The sequence below is a fragment of the Oryx dammah genome, unplaced genomic scaffold, assembly GCF_014754425.2.
Source record: "Oryx dammah isolate SB20612 unplaced genomic scaffold, SCBI_Odam_1.1 HiC_scaffold_7, whole genome shotgun sequence".
Taxonomy (NCBI): Eukaryota; Metazoa; Chordata; class Mammalia; order Artiodactyla; family Bovidae; genus Oryx; species Oryx dammah.
Window position 1 is genome coordinate 16,372,187 of NW_024070191.1, and position 22,188 is coordinate 16,394,374.

Sequence of the window (22,188 nt, forward strand, 5' to 3'; positions counted from 1 at the left end):
CAGTGGACATGAGCTTGACCAAACTCCTGGAGATAGAGAAGGACCAGGAAGCCTGGCATGCTGCAGTCCATAGGGTTGTAAAGAGTCAGACATGCTGCTGCTGCTGCTGCTGCTGCTGCTAAGTCGCTTCAGTCGTGTCCGACTCTGTGCGACCCCATAGATGGCAGCCTACCAGGCTCCTCCGTCCCTGGGATTCTCCAGGCAAGAATACTGGAGTGGGTTGCCATTTCCTTCTCCAATGCATTAAAGTGAAAAGTGAAAGTGAAGTCGCTCAGTCGTGTCCGACTCTTAGTGACCCCATGGACTGCAGCCCACCAGGCTCCTCCGTCCATGGGATTTTCCAGGCAAGAGTACTGGAGTAGGGTGCCATTGCCTTCTCCGAACCAACAACAAAAATTGACTAAACAAAGATTTTTCAAAAAAAGAAATTTTGGCTTCATTTTCTTTGAAGACAGTCCTTCTCCGAACCAACAACAAAAATTGACTAAACAAAGATTTTTTCAAAAAAAGAAACTTTGGCTTCATTTTCTTTGAAGACAGTCCTACTCTTACACTGGGGTTTAGCATTCTGTTCTTCCAAGTTCTCAGGAACCAAAGGATCCATATGGTAATAACAAAGGCTTTCATTCTGCAATATTTTCAAGTAAGTGACTGTAAAAAGACTACTGTACAATCACATCCACATTTGCAATTGTGAGACTTTGCCCATAGGAATAATCACTGAATCTGTTTTTTTAATATATATTTCCTTCTTCTTCACCCACTAGGTAAGGTGACTCTTAAAACAACAAAATCTAGGAAACTTGAAATCATTTCAGTCAAACCTGAACTTTGTTGTTTAAAATGAAATGATAGAGACCTATTATATAAGAGGCTTCTTAAGGACACAGACAGTGCTGTCTTCCAAAAAATAATTTTGCCAAAAAACAATCGCTTTATACTTGGGACATATGGTAACTAAGAAAAAGTACAGAAATGAGAAGTGAGGATTACTACTTTAAAAGCTGTGTATTTTCTTTATAATCACATGAATTAATTTCCCATCACCAGCCATCTTTAGAAGTGGGTCCTTCCTTAACTGTCAAAACAGCAATTCATGCAGAATAATTTGACTTTAGTTGGAAGTGGCTGGTCATTCTAAGGATCACCAAGTGGCAACACTCCTGAAGCCAGGAGATGCCTCAGAAGGTGAGCAAGGGGTTCACGTGCCAATCTCAAGAGTTTCTAGCATATAATATTGATGAGTAATTAATTATGTGATCATTTGTTACCTCTTGATATGTATTAGTAACATATATAGCTATGTATTTACTGGCAAATAAAATGAAATATCCAACAATGAGATTGAAGAACTATTCTCAACTCACTCTTCAAACTTTCCTTGTAACTAACTTCCCCCAAGATTAAATGAATGATGTTTAATGTGTGCCATTTAGTTCTGCTTTATTATTAAGAATTCCTAGAATGGGGTGAATGAAAACGAATGTTAATATACTGCAATCCAGAAAAAAAATCTCATATCCATAAAAAGAAATTAATGATTTCCAGAAGCAAATAATTTTAGTGTGATGATGATCTCTGAAGAAGAATTAAGGTGCTTTCAGGTGCTCTGCTTGGATCTTTAGCTTAATGGGGAAGATTAATCAAGAGGATAATGACTAGATGAATATTTTTGTTGTTCTATTTTTAATGAATAAGAGACACTTGTATTCATTAAAATTATAAAAAAGATAAATAATGAATCACCTCAAATTACAGAATTTTCATATTTCTTTAGAAACTGACACTGTGTCTGCCAATAATAGCCACATATAATATTTATGAAGGGCTGGCTTTCTGTAATGAGAAATCCAACAATTACCATCGTAATAACTTGGGAGGCACAGATGAAATATACGGTAATAAAAGCAGGTTTCAAGTGGAGGTGGTGTGTGTAGCCTTAGAGCTCTTGGATGCAGGAATGCTTCCAAGGTCCCAAGGGTGAAGCATGAGTTCTCTCACAATCATTCAAATGAACATGAAACTTACTTTTTATAAAACAATTTCCATTGTTCTTCCTTATACATTTCTCACTGTATTTTACTAAGAACTTTTCAGACCCAAAGTTTACATTTTTCTCTGAACATCTTCATCACTTTTTTACCTTGTTTTTTCAACTCCACTGTCCCTCTCTTCTCCACCCAGATTTTACTCTGAGTAAACCTTCCTTTTATCAAATCCCCTGAGTTATGTTTCAGTCATTTTATTCCTCTTCCTCCTTCTTCCTTTGAAATATCTGGATACAAAAATATTTCCCACAAATGATTTCTAACACTACTGGGTAAGAGATCAACTTGTTTTTCCTGCTTTCTTTGGTAAACATGACCTCTGCCGGAAACCGAAACAACGCAAAGTATTCAAACTCCAGTGCTGGAATTAAAAATTCTATTTGGCTCAATACTTATTTCTTAAGATCTTTAAGATCTTAACCTACATTTATTGGTAAAGGTCAAGTTATAAATTTAAGCACAAAATACTTACCAAAAACTCTTAAAGCAGCAGAGCATTGAGATGCTATGACTAGAAAGAAAATATTAAGATGTTTTTTCTATGCATACACATGTAATTTGATTGGGTGCAGACTTTTATCAAAAAGTACTTTAAATGAAATTAACTGTTCTTCATATTGTGTAAAAAGTTTTCCACCCATGAGACAAAACCATGACAAGTTGCCACAAAGGGAAACAAAACTACAGAATGATTATAAAATATTATTTAGAACTAATATTTCAAGTATATTTAAGCTGTCATTCTTGAATATTTCACAGCAAATTACTTCAATGATATTTCTTAGTTATCATGAAGAACTATATTAAGAAGCGTAGCATACTTTAACATGCCTAGTTTTAAGATCTTCAAATGTCAGAATTGTAAAGTAAAAATTAAAAATAAATAAATAAATTAAAAAAAAAAAAAAAAGATCTTCAAATGCAAATAAATAAAGCATTTTAAAAGCATTACAATTCATCCTGTTATTACTTAAAACCCCTGATTCTGTACACTTAAGAATAGTAAAGATACAACAGGAAACAGACTGGAAGCAAGCTGAACAAATAGATAGTGTTCATAAATGCATATACTTTGATACTGAAGTCAAATGGTTCTATCAAAATGATTTAGGAACTTGAGAGATAAACTAATAGTAAGACCTGCAGAGAGTCTTATCTTGTTCTGTACATATGAGTTCAGAGCTCTCCACTGAATTCTACTCTTTATCACCTCTGATTATTTCACATGGACCATTGGGAGTAGACCAAATTGGGGCCACCGATCCTAATTTATGTCCTTTCTGACCCCTTTCCAAGTCTTACCAGAGTGTTTGAAGATGTTTGTATCAAAATAAAGCTTGGATAAAAAAGTGTCTATAATTCAGAACTTTCTGTTTCATTATTATATAACTAAATATTTTATCTTCTGATGTGGCTCTCCTCTGTTCCTCTTAATATGAAATATGATGTTTGTCAGAATGTAATAAAAGTACATTATATCACATTTTTCAAAGGCAATGAACTTTTGACTTTTAATAGAATAATTTTTTAAACTACAAAAAATAATGAAATTTTATAGTAAATATTTATATGTATATGGAATAGATTTTTTTACATATATATGCAACATGTATATTAGAGAGAGAGAAATTTCTAGTTAAACATCATCTTGAAAAGTTTTTCTACATGTTGAAAACTCCTCAGTTCATCTAACATATAAAGATAGATAAACACAGGGAGGTATATATACATTTATGCCACAGACATTTACTTCAACACATTATATGTTATTTTCTTTCTTTCCTAAGAGAAAGAACAGCTCCCTGTATAGAAGTCATTTTCTGGGGGCAATGGAGCAAGGTAGCAAAGTAAACCTTTCATCTGTTGGTTAGAATTCATAAGACTGCACTCTGGCTAATCTGTTTGACCTCTCTGTGTGTATACCAAGAGACCGAGGTAGAGACAGAGACAGACATAAATATAAAATATGTATCATAACCAATAATCATTTATACCTTTCACTTATGTGAACCCATAAAACCAGTCCCATGTATGTATCTCTGTGTGCGGTTTCTGCATGTTAACAGGGTTTTGACAGTTACATCCGTGAATGTCTCTGAATTTATCTGGTAGTTGAAAACCTATTTTTTTGTTTAAATTATAAATTAGAGAATTAGTGTTGGGGTATTCAGCACTAATTTTATTCATCCACCGTATCATTCATTCACCTCAATTTACAGATGTGATAAATAATATACTGAAAGCACTTCTCTTCCAAAGGCCAAAAAAAAAAGAAAAAAAAAAAAAAAACAACGAATAATGAAGATGGGAAGAGAATCTAAATTGCTTCATCTTCATTTGAGTCTATTTCTAACCATACTGCACTGCCTCACAAATGGCATCTTATTATCCTATTCGTTGTGTTGTTATTCATCTGGCCCTTTGAAGAACTGATAAAAATTAACTAGCAAAATGAATAATTTTCATGAACATTTGATCTTGGAAATGTATTCTGAAACCCTTATAGAAGAGCAATATTAAAGCAGATTAAACATTAGGATGAGTGTGTGTATCTCAAATTGTTTTAATATAAACCAGTTTCTCTAACTTTAATCAAGAATACTTAAACCCAGTTAGGCAACAAAACAGTCTAGTTTAAAAACATTTTTAGGAAGGGACATTCCATAAGTTCATCTGTCAACTGTTAACACAGCAGTCCGGAGCCCTGCCTGTCTTTGCCCCTCAATTACCCCTCAAATGCACACACACTCTCCAAAATCATGAGCAAAACAAAAATCAGCCAGATGATTCAGACATGCTCTCTTTTGCTTACTTCGACCCTCAAACTGAGAACAAGACATAAAAGTAGAGAAACTGAACATAAATAAAAGTTTGGTTCAATCATTTCTTTAAAAACTATAAATGACTGTAAAAGTCAATGACTATAAAAGTCGAGGAGGAATGTCTCACATTTATGTAACCTTAAGAGTTCATGGAGCAGATAATCAAATGATGTTACATGATGAGAAAGAAGACTTCACCGGTTTCCAATAAATGTGTATGACCCTGAGAAGGGTACTTAAAATATCACTGTTCCTTTATTTGTAAAATATGTATAATCCTACAACAAGTTTTTCATGAGTATTGAGGCTCATAATATATATTTCTGGAAACTTAAAAAATAATTAAAAGTGCCAAAATTCAAACTACTGTATGATGCAGTTTATCCATTCCTATGAAAAACTATGGAGGAGGGACTGTCGAGAATGATTAGATCAAATGTGAAAGAGAACTGGAGCACTAGTTTATTTCAGTGAATTGCATCAAAGAATTATTTGAAATAAATCTAGCAAGGTGTAAAGATAAAGTAACCAACAAACATCATGATTTGTACTTGCTAATGATGCTGGACAGAGACTAAGGGCTCTTATAATACAAATAAATGCCTAACATAGAGAAGGAGGATATGAACTGAAAGAATTTATTTAAATGGAAAATAGAAGAAGACAGTGAGAAGCAAGTTAAGTGGTAGACAAGAACTATCACATATGCAAATGAGCTTCACTAGATAAGATTACTTTAGAATTCAATTTCAGTGCTAAGTTTGCCAAAAATTAAGACAGTAATCCTTTTGAATATCTAGTATTAATGATAATACAACAATCTATTAAGTCCTTAAAGGGAAACATCACACACACAGAGAGAGAATATAAATTTGACTTTTTATCAACCTGAACACACATATTCACTTTTAATTTAGTCCTTTTTTCACTTTAGTCAATTTATTGTATACTTATTACACACCAGACACTGTTCTAAATTTCTGACATCTACTCTTGTATTCACTGTTGATATCTGCCCAAGAAAATAAGCATTTTCCCTATTTTAGCTGTGTGGAAACAGATATTTCCAAATGTCAGGGTCATACCATACCAAGTAACTGGCCCAGGATTGACTTGGTCTGTTAAACTTGAAAGCCTGCAGTTTAAAACAATGTACTGTCTTTTCTCCTGCATAATATTCAAGTGGTGCTGTCATAATTCACATTTTTAATGTCTTTTGATCTTATTTCAGGTTCATTTTCAGGAGTGTTTCAGTGAGAGCAGTGTCATGAAAAGAGAAACCATGCCAGCATTTTAACAGGGGAAATTCCTGGAGGCCTGGAAAGATAACATGCAGGGATAAGGGGAGTCCCAGGTAACACGCCTGGACTGGGATAAAAGGAAGAGCATGGGCTTATCATAACCTAGAATCGTGGAAAACCTGTGAGAGAAGGGCAGTTACTATTGATGGGGGCCGCCTCACAGGTCTCAGGAGGGATCACAGAGACCTGGAACTTCTATCTCTGGGCTGGGGTTTGGCGGCGGGGAGGGTGTTTCTGGTGGGGAGGGGTGGGGGGTGTTGCTGCCTGGCTGGTCCTAGTATTTCACTCTCAAGACCTCTGAGCATGGCCTGGGGTGTGGAACAAAGGCTGAATCAAATGCTGCTCCTGAACAAGGCTGACAGGAAGGAGCATGTCCACCTCACCACCTCCGCCTTCCTGTCTCCCTCTAGCGCCTTTTGTAGGCAGAAACCTGATGGCAAGACCTGATATTGGTCACATATTTCCATCCTAGTACCACAGAGCAGAGTTTAGAAAGGTCGGTTTGAGGCACAGAATACACACAATAGCTTTGTGCTAATGATTGTAAGTGTACCAAGACTTATAATAGCACTCTACAGAATGTGTCTCCTGTAGCAGGTAAGACTTACACTGAAATCTTTAGTAGGTAAAGGAAAGGGGCACAAACATTGTATCAGTACTGTAGATAAACGTTGTGTGTTATAAGCAATGGTGTGAAGCAGAAACTGGATGTGTATGTAAGTGTCAGCGGTAAGAGGCTAGCTTGATTGAAAGGAAAGGTGAGGCATGTATAGCAAAGTCAGATTGTGGAGAAACTTGACCCATATTTCTGACTTGATAGAGAAGATGACTGCAGGTTTGGGAGCACTGGAGATGTAAAAGCAATGTTTCTTTAGTATAGTCATACTTCTTCTCAGGCTGGTGATTGCTCTTGTATTTTTTCAAGAACATTCAGATTTAAACAGGAAGATATTTTTAATACATCTGAGCATAGTGTCCAAGAAAATCAACTAGTTCCTACATTATGAAAATTGTCACTTTCTTTTGAAGCAAAATGATTTAAAGGACTAAAAATCAAGCCATAATGGAATAGTTCTAGATTTGCACTCTTATTTAAATTTTCTTCTTTATAACATGTGAATTTTATGATTCTCTTATTTTAACGATTATGGAAGCTACAAATAAATTTTGGAACTCTCAGTTCAAGCAGTGGGTATGCTTTATTACGATCTGAAAAACCAGCGACAAAGGGGCAGGCAGGCTGATTTAGTATTAGAGATACACTGCTTTCCCAACACTTGGCTCATGTAGATTTTGCTTTTTTAAAAAACTAAAATAATTTAGATTTTGCTTTTTTTTAGAACTGCTGCTTTCAATAAAGAGGGTGAGAATTTTTTAAATCTATTTTACTATTAAATATGTTTCATCAGCCTGGATGAATCACAAGCTGGAATCAATATCTTGACAGTCCCATGGACTGCAAGGAGATCACACCAGTCAATCCTAAAGGAAATCAACTCTGAATATTCATTGGATGGACTGATACTGAGGCTCCAATAGTTTGGCCACCTGATGTGAGGAGCCAGCTGGTTGGAAAAGACCCTGATGTTGGGGAAGATTGAAGGCAACAGAAGAGGGCAGCAGAGGATCAGATGGTTGGATGGAATCACTGACTCAATGGACATGAATTTGAGCAAACTCTGGGAGATACTGAAGGACAGAGAAGCCTGGCATGCTGTAGTCCATGGAGTCCCAAAGAGTTGGACACAACTTAGCAACTGAACAACAAAACATATTTCTGCAAAAATACTAAAATTTATATAAAGATTTGTGTCTTTACATAGATAAATTAGATGCATATTAACCATATCTCTATTTCCATCTTAATGGTTTGGGCTTGTTTTTCTTACATGTGTGATTTGTTCTATTTTAATTATTGCCTATTGTTTGCTTTTCTCAGGAGGGTAAATAGAAGTGAATGTCCAGATATTTGGAAACAGGCAGGTCTAGTTTGAATCTTGGCAGCCTACTTATTAACTCTATGGCTTTGTTCAGGTTATTTCTGTGAATTTCTGATTTTTTATCTGGACATAATTATACTGCCCACCTCACAGAATTTTTCTATCAATTAAATAAAATGATAAAGGCACTTAGCAAAGGGACTGGCATACATCAAGGAAATGATATACGATACCTATTATTGTTATTGTTGTTGACTATTACACAATGATTGAAAAAAAAAAAAAAACAAGGAATGACCATCAGTGAAAATCTAAACTACCCCAAAATACACTGAAGGCTAGTTTTTCGGGCCCAATAAAGGGACTTACAAATGGAATCACATCTTTGAATCTGATTAGGAAGAAAGATATAATGTGGGATCAGTATATTGTCTTTCAGACTCTCCAGCACTAGATACTCTGTAACTACTCTGGCTATTCCTTTCTCTGGGCTCAGATTTCAGCAGGTTTGCACATCTAAGCGGAGAAGGCAATGGCACCCCACTCCAGTACTCTTGCCTGGAAAATCCCATGGACGGCGGAGCCTGGTGGGCTGCAGTCCATGGGGTCGCTAAGAGTCGGACACGACTGAGCGACTTCACTTTCACGCATTGGAGAAGGAAATGGCAACCCACTCCAGTGTTCCTGTCTGGAGAATCCCAAGGACGGGGAGCCTGGTGGGCTGCCGTCTATGGGGTCGCACAGAGTCAGACACGACTGAAGTGACTTAGCAGCAGCAGCACATCTAAGACGTTTATATAGGTAAACACTGTATCTTTTTAATATGGCTAGTGAGGAAAAGCTTCTAAATAAGCATTTCAAGCCCAAAGTGTGGATACTTGGGAAACCATGAATAGGTATCTAAGAAGGTTTGAAAATTATACTTTGGAGGTAACTTTTAAAAATTCTAATTTCCAGTGAAGGATGGGATGTGCAGCATTCATGCAAATATATGCAAATAAATACAGCTGCTTTTCTTTTTTATTCCTAAATCTGGTCCTTCGAAATACCTCAGCAAAAATTATTTGCATGGAGGCTGTAATAAACTGTAGTACGTATCCCTGTTACATAAAACAAAACATTCTCTGTATATATACTGCTACATTTATTACGATGCAGTTTAGAATCACATTACATGATGACTATTATTCACTGGATCCTGGTGATGGTTTTCATTCAACTGATGTTGGCAAGGATTAGACTTCTCCATCGGAATCAAGCAGCATCTCATGTGCAAGCCCCATGAACCTGGAGACTGTGCTCTGTTTTGTTTAAACCTGTATCGCCAATGTCAAATTTAGTACTCCAAATAAAATAACTGTTTTATCAGTATCTGCTGAATAAATGAATAATTAATACTAGTTGAAAGATTTCTGGTGTTTTCATGATTTGTTTTTTAACTGCTAAAGCATCTACACCATTTCCCCTCAAAATCTGTTAAGTATCTCTTACAATTTAAGCGTGAGTTTTGTACACGAGATTGAGTTTTCTATAATAACGAGACCAAATCATAGTTTCTAATTTAAAAAAAAATTAGAGTTCAGGTTACCTTGTTCTATGATAAGAAAACATATCTGCCTCAGTCATAAATTAAGTTCACAGGTTGGAAGCATCTAGACTTTTCCACAAGAGAGCAGAAACTGACAAAGCAGTGGAGGGGGGGAAATGGCCTATTCACCCCATGCTGTCCATTGCAGGGACCCTGTTCACTCTTCTACTTTCAGAAGGGCCAGTACCACCACCTCAATCTACACCTGACCTCCATCCATCACTGTTCACCACCGATGACACACAGGCAGGTGTGTGTCAGAGCAAAGCCATGAAGAGTCCTATAATTGTCCCCCTGGCCACTTGAGGAGGCTATTTTAAATCTATGGAAGAACAAAAATATCATGCTCTGTCCCTAAGGCAAGCTCAGGTATTTACAGCCATTATAAAGGATAGAAACTGTAGTAAAGGAAAGTCATTTGACAAATTTAAAGCTGTAAGTTATAACACTGGAATGAGAACACAGAGCCACTGATTTTTCTATTACTTTACCCTAGGAGTACAAGCTTTCTCATCTCCAAGAAGTGAATAAATAATGTGTCTTTGACTTAAATTGTGAACTCTGATATCTCAAAAATCTTGACAATTCCTTATAGCCCTAGAAATTTTCTACTTTTTCATGTTCTTATTAAACCGATGTCAATGTAACTCTCTCAGTGAGTTTGTTCCCCTGTATATGAATCAAAATAGAATCACACCCCCCAAAAATGCAATATTATTTGGAGAAAGCAAGCAATTTATAAATAATTTATGACCTATTAAAGTGAAGCCAGTTTTCCTAAGACTTGATAAAGAAAAATTAGGTCAACTTTTGAGGACTTTAAATAAAGTATTAACTAAACTTTGTAGGTTGATTAGTGTCTCAAAATAGAACATTTAGTCAATCTTACCAAGGAATACTTTTATCCTGAGTTAAATATCCCAATATCTTCCCTAGGATGTTAAGAAATCTGATATGCTGGTCAGCAATTTAATTTTCTAGGATATGAAATCTTTATTTGCTCAGAGAAATCATTTCCAATAAAACATTCAAGTTTCAAAATGCACACCTACCTTCATTGAAGACACACTACCTCCACTGAAGACACATTTATATAATGTACTTCTGAGAATTACCTATGGTTATGGTTTAAAATAGAAGATAAATATATTACCATCCTTTTTCCCCCTTCCTCACTTTATTCTAGATGGAACAAAGGGATACAATTGATTCTACATCATTTAACTCACTTTTTCTATCTATAAAGGTAAAAATGAAGATCTAAATGTCAATCTGTATTTTTCTCTTTCTTGGCATTTAAACCAAAGTGCAGAATATTACATATTAATTGTAATTGTTTAAAACTTTCCCTAGGGAGCTTTTTTAAGTAAATGGGCATTCCAAGAAAAATTATAAGGTGACTTGAGAAACAAAGATACAAAAACATATCTCTAAATAAATGTTACCCTTCAAGAAAGTTACAATGAGTAAATAGCAATGGTATTACAGCTTCTGGCCTAAAGTCACAGAGTACTATACAGATTTGTAAAACCATCTGCCACTTACAGATGGGATGATCTAAGGCAAGTAACAACACTGGATAAAATACACCTTTCTAAATGCATGTCCTTATGGAGTCTTCTCCCACACTGAATCTGGGCTAGCATTATGAATTGCTTAGTCCAACAGACTATAATTCAAGTATGTGACATTATCCAAGTTCTGGGCCTAGGAATTAAGAGACTTCGCAGTTTTCATTTTTACCTCCTTGAACTCAGACCATCATGCTATGAAGATGCCTCATCTAGCCTACTGAATGGTGAGAGATGCTGTGGAGAAGACATGTAATACCCTAGCTGACAGTCAATAGCCAGACACAAAATTCAGGCCATCTTGGTCACTCCAGCCTCAGTCGAGCCATCAGATGATGGCAGGAACATGAATGTTCCCAGGAGGGATCAGAAGAACTATCCAGACTGCCAATCTGAGAATCAATAGAATTGACAAATTGTTGTTTTAAGTCATTAAGTTTGGGGGTAGTTTGTTAAAGAGCAAGGATCAAGTGAAACATTGCGCAATGGGATAATATTAATAATAACATGTATCTAATGAAGCTTTATAAAGATAAGATGAAAAAATATACATACTTAGAACAAAATCTGGAACAAATAAATGTTCAGCAGACGTTAATCATAATTATTACTACAAAATAACTAATTGGAAGAAGGTAACACTAATATACACATGCAAATTCTAGAGTATTTGTTTAAAATCTGCATATTACTCCATAATATAAGAAAAGGCAATAATGGCAAGAAACTGCAGTGATTTGAAACCTAGGGTTAAAAAAAAAAAACTTACAGATGTATAATGATGCTTTTATCAGAGACAAACTCACGGTCTAAAGACGACATCTACAAGGTAGAATTTTTCTTCAGTTTTTAAAATTATTTTATTAATTACTCTCATCTAATAATCAGAAGATTTCATGTAATAATATATATTTTCAGCTTCTGTAAATATCTGGCTGACTTTTCAGGATCTAGCTAAAAAGGCCCTCATCATAACTATTGTCTGGAGCTAATGAGTCACCTCCCAGTCTGAAACTGCATGTGTTCTCCAAGCTGTGGTGGACTCCATTTGGCCTGTCACATGTTTAGTTAGCAAACTAACCCCTGCAGGCATTTGAGTTTGGGGACGTCAGCTTTAAATCAAGGATAAATAGAGGGCTAGGTCTGTATTTCTTAATTTTAAAGCTATGAACTTCTAAAGTTGCAAAACTCCTTAGAAAGCATCTATTTCAACTAATTTAATTTAGAATCCAGCATGTAGCAAATTAAGCAAAGAAAAAGCTAGAATGCAGAGATTCTAAGTCTAGCTCCAGGCTACTTCCACCTCTCTGAAGGTCAACAATCTGGCCGTTAGGAGTTCATGACAAAAATTCAGCATTTGGATAGGGACTCAGCCAGGGCTGGTGGGGGTTGGTGGTAAAAACAGAAACATGTAGTTCTAATAGCACCATCCATTTCTTAACAGTAAGAAATAAGTCACCAGAAACAACTTCCAGATCCGTTAGAAATGTTTGCTTTTGTACTCAGTGTTGCTTAAGATCAGTATTTGCTGTCATAGGACTTCAGAAGCCACAAACCCAGGGAAGGGAGATTTGGAAACTTGGTCAAATGAGATGAACTGACTACTTATTCACTTCCAGTTGAGTGTTGTTTTTGAGAACTTTACCTTACCAAGAGTAGATTTGGTGAGAAAAATCAGTCTTAGGTTGGGAAGATCCCTGGAGAAGGGAAAGGCTACCCACTCCAGTATTCTGGCCTGGAGAATTCCATGGACTGTATAGTCCATGGGCTCACAAAGAGTCGGACATGATTGAGCAAATTTCACTTTTACTTTCATGTAGAACTGGAGGACAGCAAATTATCTTTGAGCAGGCTGTAGGTACTTTTCTAGCAAGGAGAGAAAAATCAAGGGCTGGGTCACCCAAGGTAGTTTACACCTTCCTCTGTGTGCATAAAGCACATTGCTTCATTTCTACTGCATCTCCAGCAAGTAATATATACACACTGACTGCCTCAATACACTAAGTTTCTCAGAGATTACAACTTTTATCTTTGAAACAAGGTTGCCAGATAAACTCAGGATCCTCAATTAAATACGAATTTCAGGTAAACAAATCATTTTAATTTACATATGTCCATGCAGTATTTGAATAATATTGGAATCAGAATATGAGTATAAAGTAATTCACTGCTAATCTCAAATTCACATTTAAATTTAACTGAGCAGCCTGTTCTGGTTGTTGGTTTGCTTCATTTTGATTTGCTTTCTGCTAAATTGGTAACACTACTTAGAGATAAATGCCAAATACAGTCATGTCATAGAAGAAATGTTTAATAAAGGCTATTTGAATACTGAATGTCACTTTTTGCAATTCCACTTAATGGTGTGATATCCAGCCTTCACTAACCTTTGGATGTCGTCAGATTCTAATCTGATTCTAGACACAATCTCATCTCCAGTAATAATAATAAAAAACCAAAATAACAATACTGACAATATTTCTGCAGTGTCTTATGGTTTTCAAAGGTCAGAGGCAGTGCTTTCTCTTTTTAAAATAAATTCAGAATAATCACATTACTCAACTGTGACTTTAATAAAAAGAAGATGTAGAGAGTAAAGAATTTAATGTGGTTCATGGAAAGATCTTCATACTTTTATAAAGTACTGTATTTCTGGTTCATACATTTTCTCTCACATTTAAATCAGATCATTCTTTTTCTAGCATGACTATGTCAAGTTTCAGAAGAAGAGAAAATAATTTAGAACACTGCTGGCTGCAGGTGAACATGCATTTATTTTTCTATGTCACCCCATTTTTATGCCTTGCAATCTTTCAACTGCTAATTAAGACAAAGGGCAAAATTATATCCTTGAGCAAACAGTCTAGTACCCTTTCCCAGTCTGGGATGTGCCAGACACCACACTTGAAGTGTGCTTTTTTTCATAGTCTTTATATAGCATAATAGACTAACCAAGTACAAGTTGAGCAGACTGAAAGGAAGAATTATTTCACACTCTTGCTGATGTTTCTTGGAAGTACAGAAATGCTTCTGTTAATTTTTTACTCTTCAGAATGGCACACGGAAGGCATACTAGCAAGTACCAGAATTCACAATGCCATCTGTCTATTAAAAATACAGTCTAATTCATTAGACACTAAGATATACATATATTTTTTTGTTTAGTTTACTGGTTATTTTTATTGCTTTCTGTTGACCTGGAACTAAGAAATTAAGCAGTAAGAAAATGAGAACTAAGTTTCTGTTCCAGTCAAGGAAATGTGCTGCTTTCCTAGGACTTTGGAAAGCATCTGATGGCCAGAAAGTATCATAGAATTCTTGAGTGAAAAAATAGTTACATAGTAATATGGCAAAGAGGTGGGAGCCAGAGTTTATCAACAGGCAAATCTAATTTGATGACTCCTATCACTCTTAGAGGATATGGATGTCTTCAGAGGCTGACATATCCTTCTACCATTTCAGAGAAAATTATCTCAGATCAAAAATAGAAAATTCAATGAACTAAAGACAGCATTTTTGGTAGAACATGATCATCTGTGACAATTTCATGACAATATCATCTCTTTATACTATGCTCCAGAGTTTCTTTCATCTTTCAAAGATGAAATGTTTACCCTCCAGTTAAGCAGCATTCTCTAAACCTTTAGACCAAAATACCTGGTTCTGATACTAAGGAAAATGTGTAAGCATTTGACTCAATCACTCAATGTATACTAGCTCGTTCTACCCCTGGGAAGACAACAAAGAGGGGTTTATACAGATATCAATGAGGAGAATGCATTATATAAATTTAGAAGCACCTATAAATATATAAATCAGCGTATACACTTGTGCATTTATATATGTCACTGTAATATATATTATATATAGCATGTACTTTATATATGTCAAAATCTCAAAAGGGAACTTTTGAAATTAAAAAACAAAATTTAATATTTACTTGACCGTGTCAGGTCTTTGTTGTGGGAGCTTCTTAGTTGCAACATGTGGGATCTTTCACTGCAGTGCACGGACTCTAGTTGTGGCTGGGGCTTAGCTGCTCCAAGGCATGTGGGATCTTAGTTCCTCAACCAGGGACTGAACCCACTTCTGCACTTGCAAGGCAGATTCTTAACTACTGGACTGCCAAGTCCCAACTTTTCAGGTTTTTGACCTGTCTCTCTAACAAACAGGAAGTACAATTCTTAGAGAATGACAACTGGAGGATAAATAGTTAATCTTTCAAAGATGAGACAAACTCTAGACTTAAAACTAAGGTCATTAGATTAGAAAACCTTAGCTTCTTATGATTTGTATTCCTTTATCCAGTCCTACAGAAAAATAAAAGCCTTAATCTGAAGAATATGCATAAAGAAGCTTCAACTTACACTCTAATTGCAAAATTTTTACCAATAGTCTTTTAATCCCTTCCTTCCCCACTTCTGCTCTACATGAGTTTATCATTTGAAAGCAAACATTTATCTTTACATTGACTTGGGAAAATTTGTTCAGAGACCCTAAGAATTTATTAAGAAAGAGGAGCTCAGGCTTAATTTCCCTGTCTTTTTTGGCTACACTTCAATATTGATAATATGGTTAAGAGGAGACCTCCAATACCTACTCGAGCTCTTTAGATGTAATTGGGATGCTTGTAAAAAGTCCCAGTTTACTTATCCCTTAGAGCAAGGTGTCGGTCACATCCCTCCAGTATCCACTGCTGCATTTGGTTCTACACCGATCCAAAGCAACCCTCGTTAGCCAGGCCAGGTAGAAGCCTGCAGCAACCCGCTGGAGATGCAGCAGCCACAATCACCCCATGTGACCCAGCCCATCGAACAGGCTGGATCAGGGAGCGAAACTGCCTTCAGCTCTACATTTCTAGCTCTTCACAATGTTCACTCCCAGAGAGGGTAAAAGGACAGAGATTTCAGTTGCTCCAGCACAAAGGGGGATTTATAATGAGTCAGGCAGCAAAATAACAGATGGTGCCTTGAGTGTAAACATGAAAATACCCTTGGAGCCGAAACAGAAGGCTGGCGCTCTCAGGGGAGTCAAGCAAAAATAGAGAGGACTTTGGCTCTCTTAGCTCTTCTCAGTTGTCCCCTCACTTCTCAAGGCACAGTCTTTGCAGCCCGTAACATCTTAACTCTCACAAAGTAACTGATAAGGACACAATTGTCCCAAATTGTGTTCAAACAAGAGGTCCTCAGCCTCTGATCCCTAGGCTCACTCACCTCCTTATCTGCTCAGTTTCCTCATGTTCCTCTCTTTCATGGTTGGGAAGATCCCCTTGGAAAGGGACGGGCAACCCACTCCAGTATTCTTGCCTGCAGAATCCCCGTGGACAGAGAAGCCTGGTGGGCTACAGTCCATGGGGTCACAAAGAGTCAGACACAACAAACAGTTGTGTTAGTCAGTAAGCCACTAACACTTTCACTTTAGAGTGTTAAGCCTCCTTCCTCCCTTCTTTCTGGACTTGATTGTCTGTTGAAATGATCCACCTCGAGAACTGTAACACTGACCATATTTCATCACTCTCATTTCTTTTTTTCTTTTTCATTTTGTGTGTATAATTGAGCAGTCACTCCACTGCCGCCACTTTCTTCCTGTTTGAAATGCTTTTTTTTTTCCTTAGTCTTAATCTTTCCATTAACTGTACTAGACTTTTCATTTTTCTTATTAGAGTCAGCCGGAAATTTTGTTAACATTTACTGTGAACTTGACATAATGACTCTGGTACAATTACCCAAAGTAACACTATATCAGGGAAGATGTGTAGTACACTGCTTTCCTTTCATACTGCTATGCATTCCCTTAGGCAGTAAAAATGTGCAGCTTCCACAGGACTGGATTTAGCTACTCTGCAATTAAAATTATGAAAGAGTATGTCAGTGTTCTACAGAGAAACAGCAAATATGGAATATGGTTATACAGCATTCTAAGAGAGCTGAGAAAACCAAATAAGAAGAGACAGAATACATAATATGAGAAATTCTTTTAAAAATTTTAAAACCCACAATGGGATTATTTTAAAACTTTAAATGAGTATTTCAAAATTAAACTGAGTAATTTTCTAGACAATATGTTAAATTGGATCCAAGAAAAAAAATCTGAATAAAATAGTAAATAAATTTAGTCTGTGGAGATGTAAATAATTTCTATTTTATACAAAATTTTCAGAGGAGAAAAAACTAGAAGAAAACTACCTATCTCATTTTGGGGGGTAAAATTAACTTTGGTTTATAAGGATAATGCAACTGATAAGAACAGTAAAACAAAAAATAAGGATACATATGTGCTGTGATTAACTCAGTTGTGGGGATCTTTTCACAATGCATAGGTATATAAAATCATCATGCAAATATATTATTAAAACAATTGCATTTGTCAAATATGTCTCAATAAACTGAAAAATACTTAACAAGATAAAAAAGGACAGCAAAAGAAATTTTTCACCAGCTAGAACATAAATTTTAAGAACTCTAAACAAAATATTTTAAAGCAAATACAGCAATGCATTAAAAAATGACAATATATGATACCCAAGTATCATATATCAGAGACAGCATTCAGAATAGTAATTTTCTCTAGAGGATGCAATTGGTGAAAAGGGAAAAGATAAACTTCTGTAGTCTTGTAAATTTATTTTAATATGTGCTGGGGTTACATGGATATATAAAATATATTAATATATTTTATTATGAAATATAATTAAAGTTTACAAAGTCATTGAGGTACATAATTAAGATTTTCTATTTTATTATGTTTATTCTCCTACAATTTCTTTTAAATCATGACATATTTCTCTTTAAATCTACACATATTGGTCCTCTAGGTCATTTTAGTGTGGAATCATAGAATATACTGATGTGTTTATACCCGAATTTATTATTGCTATATGTCCAATCACCTGATGCAGGAATCCGTCAAGAGGAGTATAAAAGTTTTTATTGGCATTACTAACCTTTACCTCTTTGGGGAGGAGCCAGCTATGGATCAAATGTCTTATATTTCACTGCAGATGCCCAAGAACAGGGCTTGTAGAAAATATGAACTTTTATTACAACTGCACAAATGTAAATAAGTAGGAACAGGTGACTTAAATATGGAATAATACGCTTAAATGATGTTATGATAGGCTTTTACCTACCTCTTCAAAAAATACACATCTAAGCTTATTTTACGGAGAAGGCAATGGCAACCCACTCCAGTACTCTTGCCTGGAAAATCCCATGGATGGAAGAGCCTGATAGACTGTAGTCCATGGGGTTGCTACTAGTCAGACACGACTGAGTGACTTCACTTTCACTTTTCACTTTCATGCATTGGAGAAGGAAATGGCAACCCACTCCAGTGTTCTTGCCTGGCCTGGTGGGCTGCCGTCTATGGGGTTGCACAGAGTCGGACACGACTGAAGTGACTTAGCAGCAGCAGCAGTAAGCTTATTTTATAGCTGAAAAATTAAAAGAAATAACCAGCAAATATTGCAATATAAGTAGATCCAAATTATATTAGCAATAAAAAAATTTAATTGTTAAAAAATACCATTTACATTTATAATTTTAAAACATTATACAAAATAACTGATAAAAAAACATATTCTAAGGCAAGGGAAGTTAAAATTCTATTTATGGAAGAATAAAAGTTAGAATAAATTTAACAATTTACACCTAGAACTTCTACATGAACACTAAAATGTTACTGAAACAAGTTAAAGAAGCCTAAATAAACAGAGGTATACAACATATTCACTCACACGTCTGAGCGAGATCAGCCCTGGGATTTCTTTGGAGGGAATGACGCTGAAGCTGAAACTCCAGTACTTTGGCCACCTCATGCGAAGAGTTGACTCATTGGAAAAGACTCTGATGCTGGGAGGGATTGGGGGCAGGAGGAGAAGGGGACGACCGAGGATGAGATGGCTGGATGGCACCACAGACTCGATGGACGTGAGTTTGAGTGAACTCCGGGAGTTGGTGATGGACAGGGAGGCCTGGCGTGCTGCACTTCATGGGGTCGCAAAGAGTCAGACATGACTGAGCGAGTGAACTGAACTGATACAATACATTTACAGATTGAAAGATTCATGTAGTATAGATGTCATTTCTTTCAAATTTATCTACAGATTGAATGAACTCTAACAAATATCCCAGCTATTTTTTAATTGACAGATACTTTATACATGATAAATTTAAGATACAGATAAAGTTACAGATAATTTATACATGAATGCAAAGAGACAGGAACAGTCAATGCACTCCTGAATACAAACGAGATGGGAGAACTTACTCTACCCAATATCAAGACTCAAAAGAAAGCTATAATGAATACAGTGTGTTATAATACTGGCACTAGGATTTTTAAAGAGAGATCAATTAAATCCAGTAGAAAGTCCATAGACAGTCCCATGTTTATATGTACATTTAGTGTATGACAAAACCAGCAGTATGGGAGAAAACAGTCTTTTCAATAAATGGTGCTGGGTCCACTGGATATCTGTATGGAAAAGTATTTTAAGCTTCACTCCTGCTTCATAAATACACAATAATTTCAAGTATAGTAAAAGCGTAAAATGAAACAAATTTATAAAGCCTCTAGAAGATAATATAAGGCTACTGCTGCTGCTGCTGCTAAGTTGCTTCAGTCGTGTCTGACTCTGTGCGACCCCGTAGACGGTAGCCACCAGGCTTCCCCGTCCCTGGGATTCTCCAGGCAAAAACACTGGAATGGGTTGCCATTTCCTTCTCCAATGCATGAAAGTGAAAAGTGAAAGTGAAGTCGCTCAGTCAAATCAGACTCTTAGCGACCCCATGGACTGAAGCCCACCGGGCTTCTCCGTCCATGGGATTTTCCAGGCAGGAGTACTGGAACAGGGTGCCACTGCCTTCTCTTAAATTATTCCTGCTGCTGCTGCTGCTGCTGCTAAGCTGCTTCAGTCGTGTCCAACTCTGTGTGACCCCATAGATGGCAGCCCATCAGGCTCCACTGTCCCTGGGATTCTCCAGGCAAGAACACTACAGGATTTTAGAATAGGAGAAGATTACCTAAATATGACCCCAAACAATGAATTTTAAAATTAAATATTGCTCAGTTCAACTGTGTTAACTTAAGAATTTTTTTGTATCCAGAGAAATACAGTAAAACAGTCAGCCGCAAGTGGGAGAAAATATTTACAACACATACATGCAAGATAGCATTTACAAAGCAGAAAGATAATGACTGACACACTGATAGAAAACGTGAACAAAGTCTTACAGAAGAGGACATTATAACTGACCAATAAGCATATTTTTAAGTGTTTAACTTCAGTAATAAGCAAATTAAAACCACAGCAAATGCCATTTACATAATCTGACTTTCTAAAATTAAAAATAGACAATAGCAAGTGTTGATAAGATTATACAGCAAAAGGAATTCTCATACCCAGAAGTTGTGTCAATAAAATGATTTAATCACTTTGAAAAACAGCTTAATATTATATAAAGTTGCTATATATATATATATATAAAATCATCATACCTTATAGGTCAAATACTTCACTCCTAGGTAAATACCAAACTAAAATGGTATTCTAGTATATGAACTAGAATGTTTATTGCAACATTATTGGCAGGAGCTAAAGACAACCCAAACACCCATCAAGAGTCCAAAAAGACATAGTGATAATCCTTACAGTGGAATACTATTCAACAAACAAATGTATACAATAATACAGATAAATCTCACAAAGGATAATTTTGAGCAGAGAAGCCAGGCACATAAGATGCCATCCTGTGATTTTATTTCATTAATACCATTCATTTAAAAGTTCAAGAAAGCAAGCAAAACTAAATTGCAACGTGGAGGAATGAATGTAGTGAATGTGAAAGTGAGTCACTCAGATATGTCTGACTCCTTGAGACCCCCATGGTCTGTAGTCCGCCAGGCTCCTCTAGTCCATGGAATTCTCCAGACAAGAATACTGGAGTGGGTTGCCATTCCTGTCTCCAGGGGATCTTCCTGCCCCAGGGATCGAACCTAGGTCTCTCGCATTGCAGGCAGATTTTTTAACATCTGAGCCACAGGGAAGCCCGTAGGGATGAATACTTACATGAAAACAGTAACAAAGAGAGTGGCAGGCAGGAGAGTTACAACTTGAGAAGTCAAGGTAGAGGATACCACTATAAGGAAGAAACGGGCAGTCATGTGTAGCAGTCATGAGGATGCTTCAGGGAAATCTACCATGAGAAACACTTTAGGACGTTATGGGAAAGCATTTAAGCAGCAGATAGGGTAGCCGAGGCTCAGACTGGCTAGCGATAGAGTAGCAGCAGCAGTATTTAAGAGCATGAAAGAAACAAAACTTCAGGCCCCACTCCAAACCTACTGAACTAGAATCTATCAGTTTAACAAGATCTCCAAGCAACTGACATACTCTAGGGAAGTCCTGATCTAGACAAACAAGAGAATAAATGGCTCAACAGGGTAGATAATAACAATAGAGAAGGCCAGAAATTTTTTTAAAAGAAAAACAAGAAAGAAAATTATAAATATAATCCACATAGGCCAGAAGATGATGCAGGTCTGACCTGGTCCCACAGAAGCATCTGTATTGCCAGGTCCTTTTTAGGAGTCTGAGTTGGAGCGGTAACCTGTCCATGACAGGGGAGCAGGAAGGGTTTTAGTGTTCATCCCCACTGCCCTGAGTTCTATACTGCAGAAGCACTTAATAGACATTCACCAGATCACCATCTATAAAACTCTGACTAATGGAAATGTGCTGGGGGTCTGGAGTTAGCACAGTCACCAGCATCCCTGGCTATTTTTCAGATCAGCAGAGAATCGTTTCTAGGATATATCTGCACTCTGGCTGCCTGGTGCACTCCATGCAAATAAAATATCAACTAATAATTATATCTTTTTCAGGCTTGGTTCATTTTGAATAAAAAGACCTCTTCTT